At 35.1% G+C, this 14,106-nt stretch overlaps 1 protein-coding gene across 15 annotated transcripts in view; it reads right to left on the reverse strand.

The window, feature by feature from the left end:
• Positions 1-14,106, reverse strand: part of TBC1D5 (TBC1 domain family member 5) — a 328,685-nt gene that overhangs the window by 262,930 nt on the left and 51,649 nt on the right. The window lies entirely within an intron of this gene.

Genomic DNA, 14,106 nt, shown 5'->3' on the forward strand with positions numbered 1-14,106 from the left:
GAGAAAAAGAAAGGCAGCTAAGGACAGCCATCAAATAGCGATGTTCCCATAGTTTTAAGTAAAGTAGCAACTAATTTTTTTTTTTTTTTTCAGAAATAATTTTTTTTTAAGGAGTTTTCTTCCTTAAAACTTTTTTGGAACATTTATCATTGCTTCGAATACATTGAAGATAATGATAAGAGTAAGGTGGTCACTTCAAAGACACCAAAACATCATTACAATCTTGCTATTAAGTGACATGCCATTGACAACCCAACTGTCTCTTCCCTCACTGGTTTTCTTGATGCAGAAACACTTAAGGCTGCCCCTTTCTTTTAATCCTTTAAGAACAGCTTTAAGAAGATCCTAAACAAGGAAGCTTCAAGAAAGACTAGTTCTGAAATGTCATCCTTGATCTAAACAGCTGATAAACATTTAGGATCACCTAATTTAGCAGAGTGCTGTCTCATTGACAAAAATCAGATAAATGTCTTCTGACTTGGCTCAGGCAACACCATTTGCTACACCAGTAGGATGTTTCTGAAAAAGCTTGAAAGTCATCAAAATGCAAAAAAAGAAGATATACAATGAAATAGTATAAGAGAGGTACATTAACATGTGATGATAAAGCCATAAAGCTGCTGCCCTCAACTACCGGGATTTCCAACCAGTAAGGCTGGCTTCCTGGTTAAGACGAAAATGCATTATAAAGCAGGCAGCAAGTAAAATTAAACAAGCTCTGTCAGACCTGTGTTCTGGATTGCTCAGCTTCTGAACTATGCTGCCCAAAACACAGCTCAGGAGGCAAAAATAGCCTGCAAGGAGGCAGGGCCAAAGGAGATGAGGCAGATGAAGACCACAGGGAAAGGGAATTGAGCTCAGAAGGATGTGAAGCGTTAAGAAGTTTGTCAAGTGAGGACCAGCTACGTAAAGTTGATAAATTCGGCATAGTACCAAGAATGAAGAGTGTTTCTTAGGAGAACAGGCCAATAGCACCGCTTTACCAACAAAAGAGCAGTGCTACTCCTCACCAGGGCAATCTAACAGTTACAGAAAATAAAACTATGGGAGTTGCTATTCGTTAGATCACAGAATCACAGAATCGTTTAGGTTGGAAGGGACCTCTGGAGATCGTCTAGTCCAACCTCCCTGCTCAAGCAGGGTCACCTAGAGCATATTGCCCAGGATCACATCCAGACGGCTTTTGAAGATCTCCAGCGAAGGAGACTCCACCACCTCTCTGGGTAACCTGTTCCAATGCTCTGTCACCCTCATAGTGAAGAAGTTTTTCCTCAGGTTCAGATGGAACTTCCTGTGGTTCAGTTTCTGCCCGTTGCCTCTTGTCCTGTTGCTGGGCACCATGGAGAAGAGGCTGGCCTCATCCTCTTGACACTCCCCCGTCAGATACTTGTACACATTTATGAGATCGCCTCTCAGTCTTCTCTTCTCCAGGCTGAACAGGCCCAGCTCTTGCAGTCTTGGCCCAGCTCTTGCAGTCTTGCAGATGATAGCATATATCCTTGTGGACAATTGTTATAACCTGATTTTAGTCCTGTGCAATGTAACTCTCAACCCTGGACCTGTTCTTTTTTTTTTTTTTCTCCTTCTCCTTTTTTGAAGCTGTATATTCTGTAAGTTTTGCTACATGAGAAAAAGCAGTCCTTAGCTTAGTGGATACCTCCCTCTATATGAGATCTCTGCAATACAGCCACAAATTAAGCACAGAAATTAAGTCCATGGACCTCCCATACTGCAGGAACAGCAACAACAGAGACCCTGCAGTGATTTTTCTTTTCTTTCTTTTTTTTAAGATTTAAAATGTTCTGTTCATACAGATGTGTGATGACCTCTATGAGCTGCATAATAGTGTAACAAATGGGTAATTTAGTTGCTCCACAGACCACAGATTATTGCATTTAAGTAGAGATGTTATCTGTAACAATATTGCAAGTCACCAGACAGTGCTTTTTAGATTGGTATGCAAGAGGTTTATTTGAACTTAAAGGACGCCACAAAGGAATAAACAAATTACAAAACGTCACCTATTCCAAAGAGTGTAAGAAAATACACAAAATCACCTACTGATTTCTTGCCAGACACTACTGAATTTCAAAGTATAACCATTTTCTGCTGTATTTAATTATTTGAGATATTTCTCCTAAAAAAAAATAAAGTTTATGTTTCCCAAGGCTTCTTAACCCAGTATGTAAAATGATGACTTTAGAAACTGGTTGCAAGTCAACAATTATCAACTGTTACAGCAACTTAAGGACTTCTTAAGTCAAAAGAGTTATGTTTAAAGGTATATAGTACTTGGGTTTCCTTACATTTTATTTCAATAAGGAAAGAGGCTTGACTAGCTTCATTATTATGTCAACAGAAAACCACCTGAAACACACACAAATCAGCAAGTGTCAAATGAACCCCTGTTCTTGGAGAAGATTGAAATAATTTCAAATAGATGGAAATAAGAAAAATAAATAACTAGCATTTACATGAATTCTATCTTAGGAGAAATTATTGATTTTAAATATATGTTTAACAAAGTAGGAGTAATAAGTAAAACATGTGATAATGTACATTATCACTTTCCCACCAAAAGTTGATTAGCACAATTTAATTCAAAGTCTGAAAAATCTACAGCATATCAAAGCCTTGATGATTCTATCAAGCTGACTGTGAAGAACACTGATATATACTTTTATATCATAAATGTCTGATATAGTAGAACTCCTAAAACCTCAACTGCAATGTTATTTTCTAAAGTAATATTCATTGCTTTCCTTAATGACATTTCTATGTTGTTGTTTTCCTAAAAAGAGCTGTAAGAAGAAAAACAGTCAAGGACAGAAGAGATTCACCCTTCAGTAAACGGGGGTTGGAGAATGAAACAGGTTCATTTTGGTAGTCTATTTTAATCATGAAGACAGAACAGGAAATTTCATTTTTCTTTCTCGCCTGCTCATTTTCACTCAGCAGCCAATAAGAAGCAGAAGATATATTGATTATATGAGTACTATGCTATTGCATGGGTAAGTAAAAATCAACAGATAAAATAGAAGAGCAGCAGCCACAGCTTCAAGCGTCTTGCGTTTCAAGACTTGCGCGTAGCCTAAATCTGCCATGGAACAAGCATAATACCTACTTTGCAAATGAAAGATATCTGGCAGGTTACACAGAAACCACTGCTGCCTGAAGCTAGTCTTCACTGGTCTGAGCGAGTGAGAGAGGAGGGAAGCAATACGCTACTGAATTTGGCTCACTCTGAATGCACTGCGGAGCAGAAGCCAACTCTGTCAAAAGCTTTAACACTTACAGGAAGATTTCCCAAGCTTGTTCATGAGTTTATAAAAATTGCCTTACTAAACGTACATTGAGATAACCAGAATTTTCTGTTACAGCAATTTTCAACAACAATTTTAACTAGCTTTTGAAAGGCACCTATTCATAAGTAGTAGGAAAGCAGCTATTTTTATTAACTTTTGCTCCTAAGAAAGGCAGAAAAAAGCCACCCCCAAATTTATGCAGATCAGTATAACGTGAGTTCATTAAAATTACATACGACAGCATCATAATTTCATAAATTTGGTTGCAATAAAAAATGTTCTTGAAATGCAGTAACTAATCTAAGCACTTGGAAATTCTGAAATCGAATATCCACAAATGCATGCAGAAAAAGAGTAAACCACCAAAAGCACAAGTCTTTACTTCTCAATTCTTTTTGACAGTTCCAAAATCCAGGCACATATCCAGAAGAACTTTCTGCCCCACGTATGGTCAGTAAAGAAATTGAGGTTAACCTTTAATTTTTAATGTCACCTGCAGCCAGTGACTGCTTTTTCTAATGCAAGTGACAGATAAACAGCAAAACACTCCCAAGATGATACACAAAGCACCACACACCATAAGTGCATTTTTATTTTTATACCAACTCAATTTCTCAAATGGATAACCAATGTTCCTACTAATTTACATTAAGAATTGAGTGAGGCATGAAAATTGTTCTGATGCACAGGCTTTATTTCTTTAATGTACTGCATGTGTTCTGTACTTTATTGCAAACGTGGAAAAACCTAACTACGCTTAAAGGGTATAGAAACTATACATACAAGAAACCATAGTACATATATCTCAAAATCACTTCAGAAAGGATTTAAAATTAGCTAAAACAGCATGAAAGAAAAAGAATGGAAGTCACGGATGGAAGTCAGTAAAAGCAAAAAATTGTTCCTATTAAAATGAGTTTCATGATCTTTAATCTGTTGAAATGTTGTTTTTCTATAGCCAATACCAGTATTTTAAATCTACACTGCTAGCATTTCAACTTTCTAATTCCTTTATATAATTCAGTAGTATCACCTTAACATTTGCCAGGTAATTCCAAACTAAACAGAGGGAATATGGCAAATTGAGGTAACATAATCTGGCTATTTAAGGCAAAATTGGCAAGTCTTTAACAGCAAGCACTGTTTCATTACTAAACACTGCCATGTTGTTAATGTAAGAAGAGGTTTGAATTAGATAGCGAATTGCCTCTTTAGGTCAAGACTGAGGGCGTTTCTGTGAGAAAGCAAAGAACAGCTCTCACTGATGCACGTTTCACCAATTCTGTGGAAGGCAGACTTCAGTACAGTTATCCATCACTTTTAAAATCAAATACTACTGTCAATATTTTTACTTGTCTTTTAAAATTTAATGTAGTAAAATTAAAAAACCCTATGTTTGTAAAATAACAGCTATTTTACAGAAAGGCTACTTACAATCATTTTTGGACACCTACAGGAAACATCACAAACATTTTTATAAATGAGAAAAGTATAACTATGCCATTAATTAAGATGAGGGAAATGGAATATATTAAAAAATAAACAAAGAACAAACAAACAAAAAAACCCATCAAACTTTGCTAACCTAGCGACAGGCGTTCAAACACAGGCAAGACGGTCTTTAAGATGATATTCTCCCCACATTCAACAACCAATAATACTGGGATATCGCCTACTCACTGGCACAAACAAAAAAGTTAGAGTAACAGTTCTGGCATCAGACTTCTGAGGTTGACCTTGCAGATAGAGACGTTTGATGAAAACACTGATGAACATGTTTAATTTTTAGCTCAATCTAAATGGTTTTAGCAACTTAAGGCACCAGATTTCCTATGGAAATTTCCACATAACAAAACGTCAAATGGCTAGAAATTAGTATTTTTTTCAAGTTAAAAAAACATTTCACATGATCATGCAACAGAAGAGATGGAAACAACATGTAAGATAAGGCCATGTGCTTCTATTTATTTATTTTTAATATCATAATCATGTAGAGAGAATGTTATATAATTTAAAACACCTAAGTGCTGCCATTTTACTATTCTTTTGAAAAACAATTCCAAGGTCTATCAGCTCCATTATTATGAAGACTCCTTCAGTATTCAGCCTAAATTTTATATCAACATGCAATTCTTGGCTATATCTTAGCATTATTTTCAATTCCTCCTCCTGTGATAAAACATCTTAAAAACATGTGTTCTACAAATTTCAGTAACTTGGAACTGTTACACATTTTCTAGAAAGGGGTAAATTCATTATTACTAGATGATGAAAAATTGTACAGGATTGAATAATACACTTTACAGATGGTTACAAACACATTAAAAATGTTCAAGGCTATGGTTCTAAGAAAAATTTAACAAATCAAACTCCAACAACTGATTGGCCATTTATCTTTTATTAACTCTCTTTAAACTGTTTGAAAATGTACTATTAAAAGCAAAAAAAAAAAACACTCTTGAAAATATGTTTATGCAGAATTTTTCAACTACTTTCAGATAATTAAACTCTATTCATATAATGATGGGATCCACAGCTATTTTAAAATAACTTTTCCTATTAAAATATGCAAAGCTAATACTGTTGAATTGGAAATAGTATCTTTCCTTTTTGAAAAGTTGAGATTTCACTCTGTTTCTGCCGTGTTTCCATTAGAAAACCTGAAAACAAGCATTTAGACCCATTTAAAAAAATCCTGGAAGGCACTGATTTTGCCAAAGTAGGTACCCACATATTTCCCATAATCTGACCAGCATTGTCAAAACAACTGTAATTCTATCTAGAACCTGTAATTCCATTTGGAAATTTGTTTAGAAACAATTTTAGGGGGGGAAAAACTTATTATTCACTTTGAAGGAATAAAGTTTGGGATTTCTTTTTAAGAAATTAATTTGATTACACTTGTCTTGGAATGCCTTATATGCTCTCATGGGTATATTAAAGAGTATCAACTAAATTTTTATTTTAGTTGGATTAGCATCCTAGTTGCAATATGCTTGCATATAAATATATTTTTCATTCTAGAGCATACTTTGAGTTATTAAGCCTGGCATTAGATTTTGTAACAAGATGTAATACATCTAATTCAAGAGGGCTTAAAGTATTCCTGTTTTACTTATTAATATGTTAAGTGAATGTCTGGACAATTGATTTCAGCTAGGTTTTGTCACCTAAACATGTGACAAGATACAATTTTCAGATTACACAGTCCATTTGTTATAACTGCTGCTCATTCTGAGTTCTATAGGTGTTAATAAATGAAGTAAAAAGGCTGTATTGGCTAAATAACCAACTCAGTAACCAACTCAGAATTTAAAAGCAAACCATCAGCATCATTTATACATGGCCACTAGCAATGTCTTTATTGCTTTTCCTCGCTGTTCTACATTCCGACTTCCGTATTTCCCTTCTTGCATTTTCCCCTTAAACAAACTAAAGCCTGCAGATAAAGAACTGTGAACATGTATATTTGCAGATGGCTTATTAAGTGAGGCCACAGTCTTGTACTAAAGTAATAATGAATAACAACAAACGCATTGCCTCAGATATCCTAACAAGTCAATTCAGTCACAGCTGAATCTAACCAGTGACTGCTCAACTTAGAAAGATCAATATATTTAGCATACTAATCCTGTAAATTCTTACCGAAACGGAAACATCCCCAGCTGATGACTTAAATAAAGTTTATGTAGCAAAAGAAATTCAAAATATTGCTCTACGAAAGTTCTGAAAACAGCAGTGATGCCAAAATATTTCACATCAGCGCAGAGCAATACATTCCACATTACTCATACCACTGCGACATTAGTTTGTAAAAAGTTACATTGTAAAATAGTCTTGAAATCTGCCCATCTCTATGCCCGGATTGATGTTTTCTGAGTTTTATAAATGAGTAGAATAGAGCATGGCAAAAGGGAAATGCATGTTTCCATTTAAACACTCAAAGTAGTTGAAACTAACAGACAGACTTACAGGAAACTATGTAGAAGAGTATTATATCAGTGTAAAAGAAAAATGAAGATATGAATAAATTACAGAAATAATTTACAAAAAGGAATACAAGATTATGTTAAGATTTGTATAACATGACATAAGATACAAACATTATTTTTCCTGAAAAGAGGTAATAGGAACTTGGCTACATTAACTACATTAACTAAAGAGCATAAGTGAGCAGAAATAAGTAAAAAAGCCTGTATATTAAAGAAAGCGAAAACATCCTCATGCAGACTGCTCATTTTGTCTGAAGGGCCCATACTAGCAACTTTGGAACCTATAAGAGGACTACGTAAACCAACAGCATGACACAGATGGACCATTCATTACTTCTAAAGCATTTTTTACAGAAAATAATCCTTGAAATATGAAAAGAACCACCTTCTTCGATTGTTTAGATGTCTGTAACCCATAACATAGAAGAAGGCAGGACTGCAGTATCAAATCGAATGCTACCAGTAGGTTCCTAAGTACAGTTATTCCAATGTTGAGATGAGTAGACACAAGGATAAAAATGATGGTAACGATTTTGACTTAAGTTTCTAAATGGAACTATTTAGGAAAGCTACATTTTGCAGCTAGCAAAATAATTATTATAGTACATCCTTTCCAGCGGAGTCTTTATTTTTCATTTAGTCTGCTAGTCCTGAAAGTATGTTCCTTCTTGGGAGATCAAGAATACAAAAAAAAATCCCAATGCTTTGCAGGTTGTGTTCTCAGTAACTCCCGATTCTCTACCCTTTCAACATATAGTAAACTAAAGCTGCTTAATGCACAGGGGGAGGGAAAGGAAGTGGAAATGAAGAAATGAAACTAGATTTATTTTGCTTTTCTCTATTCTTCCTCCCCTAATACCATTTGCATCAAAAAGTTACTACATAACTAAGAACAAATACGGCAGATTATATAAGCTATACTTTTTTTCCTACTATTTTAGGAAATAAACGTAATTCTTTTCTCATCAAGATTCAGTTGCATTCCAAAGCTCTACGCTAAATCTAAAATCCAATGCTTTTCACACAACCCTTCTTGTCATTTAAGTCAGTAGGCTTTAGATTGCACTTTAATTTTGAATAGCCACACGTTATATTTTATGACATCTGTCCATCATAATACCGTACAAGAATTAAAAACTAAAAATATTAAGACTGTCATTAAGTTGTACTAGAAGTATTTTAAAAGAACATTTCATTTAAAATGTGATTATGTGACATTTAATATATAGAATTTGGTTACTAAGCAGCGTCTAGGAATGCCACACTTCTGCTTTTCTTCTCAGGTATATATGCACAAAAGTGTATTTTAAGATGCCAGAAACTGAGTAAGATACTCACTTGTATAGGTCTATTAAATCTGTGAACGCAAGAACTTCTGCATTTCAACAGTCTATTATTTATATGACAGAATGAAGATCTGAAAACATGAAATATAGCCTTAAATTATTCACTTATTCTTTTCACAAAAGGAGAAACCGTCAATCTAACACTAAAAGACTTCAAGCATATTTCTAAAGGTTTCAGGAAAACTGCCTTATTTATCAAAGCTTTATTCCCTCCGTTTGTTCATTAAATACCATAGCTTTGCATTAAGGTCAAGCGGTGTCAACCAATTACTGTTGTTGGAAAAGTCCTACTTCTTCAACACTCAAAGTAACCACAGTATAGAGCGAATTATTTTAATAGGCAAACTGAACACTGTTTACCCAAAGTACATTTCAACCATAAAAAATGTATTTTAAGGGTTTCTATCAACAACCAGTTATGGTACTATTTATTATCACAGCAGCATTAAACATGATTCTTTGTCTACTTAAATGCCAGCCTTAAAATAAAAAGTCCTATCTTGGCATACTCAGCAATATTCTGTTCTTAGCTCATACTAAAGAAAAGTAACAAAAATTAAGTGACCTAGAAAGCTAACTGAGAGGTAAAAGATAAAACATAGAATTTTAAAGAGACAATAACAATTGGTATAAATGTTCTGGCTTCTGTCCTCATTCTCTATTGGTGCACAAAAAGACTCCTATGATAGACCCCCTAAAAAAACCCCGACTTCACTGCTCCTAATTTTATGTTTTCATTTTTCGGGTAAAATTCTCCATCTTGCAACATACAAAAAGAACAGGCCGGTGAGCAACAAACAAAGGATGGATTTTAAGTGGTTACATACACTATTAAGTTAGAACACTAAGAAAAGGCCACCACTGCTCCATCACATCAATTACTAAAGTCACGGTTGTTCAGGTTAAAGGGATTTCCGTAAAATATTTGGTTATCAACATTTGAGACAGAACCTACTTCAGTCTTTTCCCCAGCCTACTTTAATGGCCTGAGGTTCAATAGGCCAGATGGATAATTTCAGTAAATATACACCTCTGTCTTTATACTTCATGTAGGCAGAAGGTCTCAAGCAAAACCTTGGATCTCATTTCGCTTTGGAACTGACCTGCTTATTCCCATTCGATCTGATATGATGCAATGAAAGAATACTTAATTTTCTACTGCTAATCTTTGAAATCTTATCATTACGATCCCAACCGTGCCTTTCTGAAGCTGCAAAACAAGCAAAAGTAAAGAAATTTCTACCAGACATCCTGTCAGCTTGACTAACTAGAAAAAGAGATTTCATCCGTGTCCTGTACTCAGTGAGCAATGAGACCCGCAATGATATAAGACACACACTCCTTCAGTATAAACAAGGAGGAGAGGAAGCAATGCAACAAAAGGAACTAAAAAACTTGAAAAGAGGCAAGCTGAAAATTGTGGAGGAAGAGGGACATAACGCAGTAGAATCTGTTGTCGCGTTATTTCCAAAAGCTCAGAAAGGAGAGAAGAAAATCAAATGAAGCAATAAAGAAAAGCAAAAGAGTGTGCATGGAAAAGAGTGAGTGAGAGAAAGTGTGTGTTTGTGCGCGCATGTGTCTGTGTGCATATACCCTCTTTTCTCCCCTGGGTGAGATAAGTCCCATCTGCAAATTGTAGTCTACCAGTGAAACGTGGAAAGGTTCTAGAATCAATTGTAAAACAACCAAATTTCAGTCCAAAACTACATAAGTGATGTAAAGTGAGAAAGCAAGGAATAGAGATCCCTTCAAAACTTACCAAATTCCTTCACCGAAAAGTTGTTAACTGGCTTAATGTATGAGCAGTAACAGTAGATGGGATACAAGCTTGACAAAGAAATATCAATAGCTCTCTGTCAAACTAGGTATACATTTCACATTGATCTCACAGGCCTCTGGCTCTACTCAATATTTTCATAACAATCTTAGGGACTTTAAGACAGCGTACTTATAAAACTGCCAGATAATACAACGCTGTGAGAAATGAGAAGTGCCTCTGAGGACAGGATTTGATTGCCAATCTTGAAAAATGGGAGATACGGTCAGAAATCAAGATGATTCAATAAAGACAAATCCAGAGTGCTACCTTTTGAAAAGAAAAATCACAGATGCCTATACAAAATGGACCAGGTAATACAATGATAGGGAATCACTGGATAGAAAAGATCAAAAATGTTATTCTGAGGTATCTTGACAGGCAGGTGGATTGTGTGTGCGCATGCACACGTGCATGCGTGCATCGCACGTGAAGAGGTGATACTCGTTTCTTTCCATCCCTTGCTGTGGCGCATACCGTTTTGGGCATCCGTATTGCTAGAAAGATGTAGGCAAACTAGGGAAAGGCAAGGGGAGTGTGACACTGAGAAGTTCTGCAGTATTTCTCTCACTGAAGGTTCAGGAAAAGGTTAGACAAACATCTGTCAGCTATAGTCTGAAATATGCTTGATCCTGCTGCAGAAAAGACGACTGAACTAGAGCATAATCTGTGATCTTCCAGCAACACATTCCTCCGACTCCATTCGACCTGCCACAGCCAACCAAAGTCAAAGGCCAAAAAAAGAGGGCAGCCTCAGCACCTCTTCAGCTACACATGCTCTATCTCACTCACCTCCTATCTTCAGACTACCATACTCACAATCACCATATGAATTTCCCTTACTACTGAACTGGTGCAGGGGAGAGTATTGGTAGATATTTTTAAATTTCCTCAACATGAGTCAAGTCTAAATTGAGTACATTTATGGTTAAATCTTCCTTTGTTATCATTCTTTGGCTAGAATTATCTAACATTTTGTATTAAAAAAATCATTTTTATTTTCATATTACTTGCCTGTCCTCAAAGGTAGCACAGCTTTTCAGAAGAAAACCTAATGCACAAACAGTATAGCTAAAAAAATAATGATATCCTGAATTCATGACAGGAAAACAAAGTCTTTTAAGAAGGCCTCCTTCCCCTATGCTACCTTCTTCAGCCATTTCATAGATAGCTGTTAGCAATTCCTTACCTTATGTCCTTTAATAACAGCTGAATTTGCAAAATGAAAGTAGCATGCTAATCATAATTCTTTTGCATATTACAGAACAATTTTCAGCTTTATGGGACATATCAGTTGAGTATAGTGGATCAGAAGAAAAGCATCTTCCCTACTGATGAAACTGTCCTTGTGAGGATAAAGAGAAGAAGCTCTGCTTTGCTAGATTCATCAGCTCTACTGGATAACACTAGCCAGCAGTGGGAGATATGGAGGTGGGCTGTAAGATAAGGAACAGGCCAGAGGCAAGAAAAGCTGTTATAATTATAGCTGGGAACACAGAATTTGTTAAAGGAAGTCTACTGTATAATTACATTTGAAAATTTAGCAAGATGCCCAGAGGCTGGCTTGCAGCTGTCAGGAACTGGTAACGCTAGAGTTCTGCTCAAGAGGCAGCCACGACTGTGGCTACGCACACCTCCCTGTAGTTAAGCTGACTTTGATAAGGCAAAGGAATAACTTCAGCTAAAATTAGTAAGATTATATAACTCATGAGATTATCTCTATTCTCAGTAAAAGGTGTCCAGAGATTGGGCACTGTTTTAAAGGAGATTGGTATAAATCTGCTGGTTTGTGTATTATATTTAATATCTTTTCAATGAGTAAGGTATTCTGTGAATTGCTCATTTTGTGCAATAATAGTTAAAATTGAGGTATTTTTTATGATATTAATCAAATTACTCTCATCTACAGGTTAAGGTCCGTTTGTATACCAAGTATTTTGGTTTACCTGGCCTGAACCTCAAAAAAATAAAAGTGTGGGTGGAACGCAAACAGAATACACAAGACAAAAAATCTCCGTATCTGTTTCCAACCTCAGATTTACAGTTGAACTGATATTGCTACTGAGAAGCAAACAGTAAAACTACAAATACTTAAACAAAGTAGTAATCCGTAGTCAAACGGATCAAAAGATAGCACTAAACAATTGGAGAAAACATTCATTTGATATAAACTTCTGTACACTTATACTATGTACTTCTACTTAAAAAGTATATTCTGCCAATTCAAGTATTAGTAAATTAAGCGCTGAACATGGTTTGGCAAGAATTTTTAAAATATAATCCTGTACTGATGTTGAAAATTATCACCAACCCTAAGTATTTTTGGTGTTCATTTAAAATATGCCCATAGAAAGAATTGAGCAAGAATCCTATTTGCAATGTTGGCAGAATTTAACGCTACATCTTCAAATTATCATCACAGAAAAATAAAATCACCAGAAGAGACAGTAGAGACTGCAAACCTAAAACAAAACTCTATAGTAGAATTATTTCTAGATGCTACGACAACTGTTTCTTTTATTTCAAATGTATGCTTTTATGAGAAATTTAAGTAAAGTATATACGTCCATTTAGCACTGCTTATTGTAAGGAGTGAAAAATAAGGGTTATTTCACCTTTAATTAAACTGCTTCCGTTTTGGAGAGGTGAAGACTGAAGGAAGTGCTTAAATCCCCAAATCATAAGTACAGGCAGCACATCAACTATTCTGTATTTGCTCTAACAGCCTAAGAATATGCTCAAATTTCATGCCTCATTATTATAGTTAGTTTAGATATTAGAGTTGTCCTTTCTACAGAAAGGTAGAAATGTTTGCTTAGTATCATAGGCTTTGCTTACTTAGAAAAATGTTAAAAGCTAAGACTGAGTATAACGTTCCTTTCGGCTTATCAAGCCTAAGTCTGGCTTTGGCTCAATGTAACAGGATTGATTTTTGCTATCTACAACAGTTCATTTGAAGGGAAGCAAAGAAAAAACTAAGAAATTAGCTATTCTACAAAAAACGGACTTACTGTACCCATAACATTTCTCTCCTCTTTACTTTTCATTATATGAAGATGGAGACCTTAAGTTTGAAGGACTAACATTTCAACAAAAGAGAAGATATTCAACATAGAGCAGTTTCAGTTTTGTTTTAGAATTTCACAGATAATTAAGCCACAATATTTTTAATTTACTACTTTGCTTTCATTTTAAAAAGAAAAAATACATTCACTTGAATGCATTCACTTGAAAATTTCATGACCATGATTTAGAAGATACCCAAATGAAACTTTAGTATCTTTTTTAACTAGAAATGAAAATCTATTTTGAAAGAAACTACAGATGTAGGAGCATAATACTGATTTCAGATAGTGACTTAGGTTTGTTCAAATGTGAACTTATCAGGACAGTCTAATTTGAAATATTCTGAGTCCTGGTCAATTCTGCTTCCATGGAGATTGCAAATGTGAAAGAAAAATGTCAGGCTTCACATTGATTTCCTCTGCTTCAAGCATAATAGTTTCCTATGTTGATTTTTGTCATATTCATCTACGCTATATAATGCAGCCTTAAGGACTACAATGATCCCTTCAGAAATGCACAGATAATTCAGTCTTTCATCTACAATATTACAGTAGAAGAACAAAAGCATTTTCTTGAAATAG

The sequence above is a fragment of the Struthio camelus genome, chromosome 2 (genome assembly GCF_040807025.1).
Source record: "Struthio camelus isolate bStrCam1 chromosome 2, bStrCam1.hap1, whole genome shotgun sequence".
Lineage (NCBI taxonomy): Eukaryota > Metazoa > Chordata > Aves > Struthioniformes > Struthionidae > Struthio > Struthio camelus.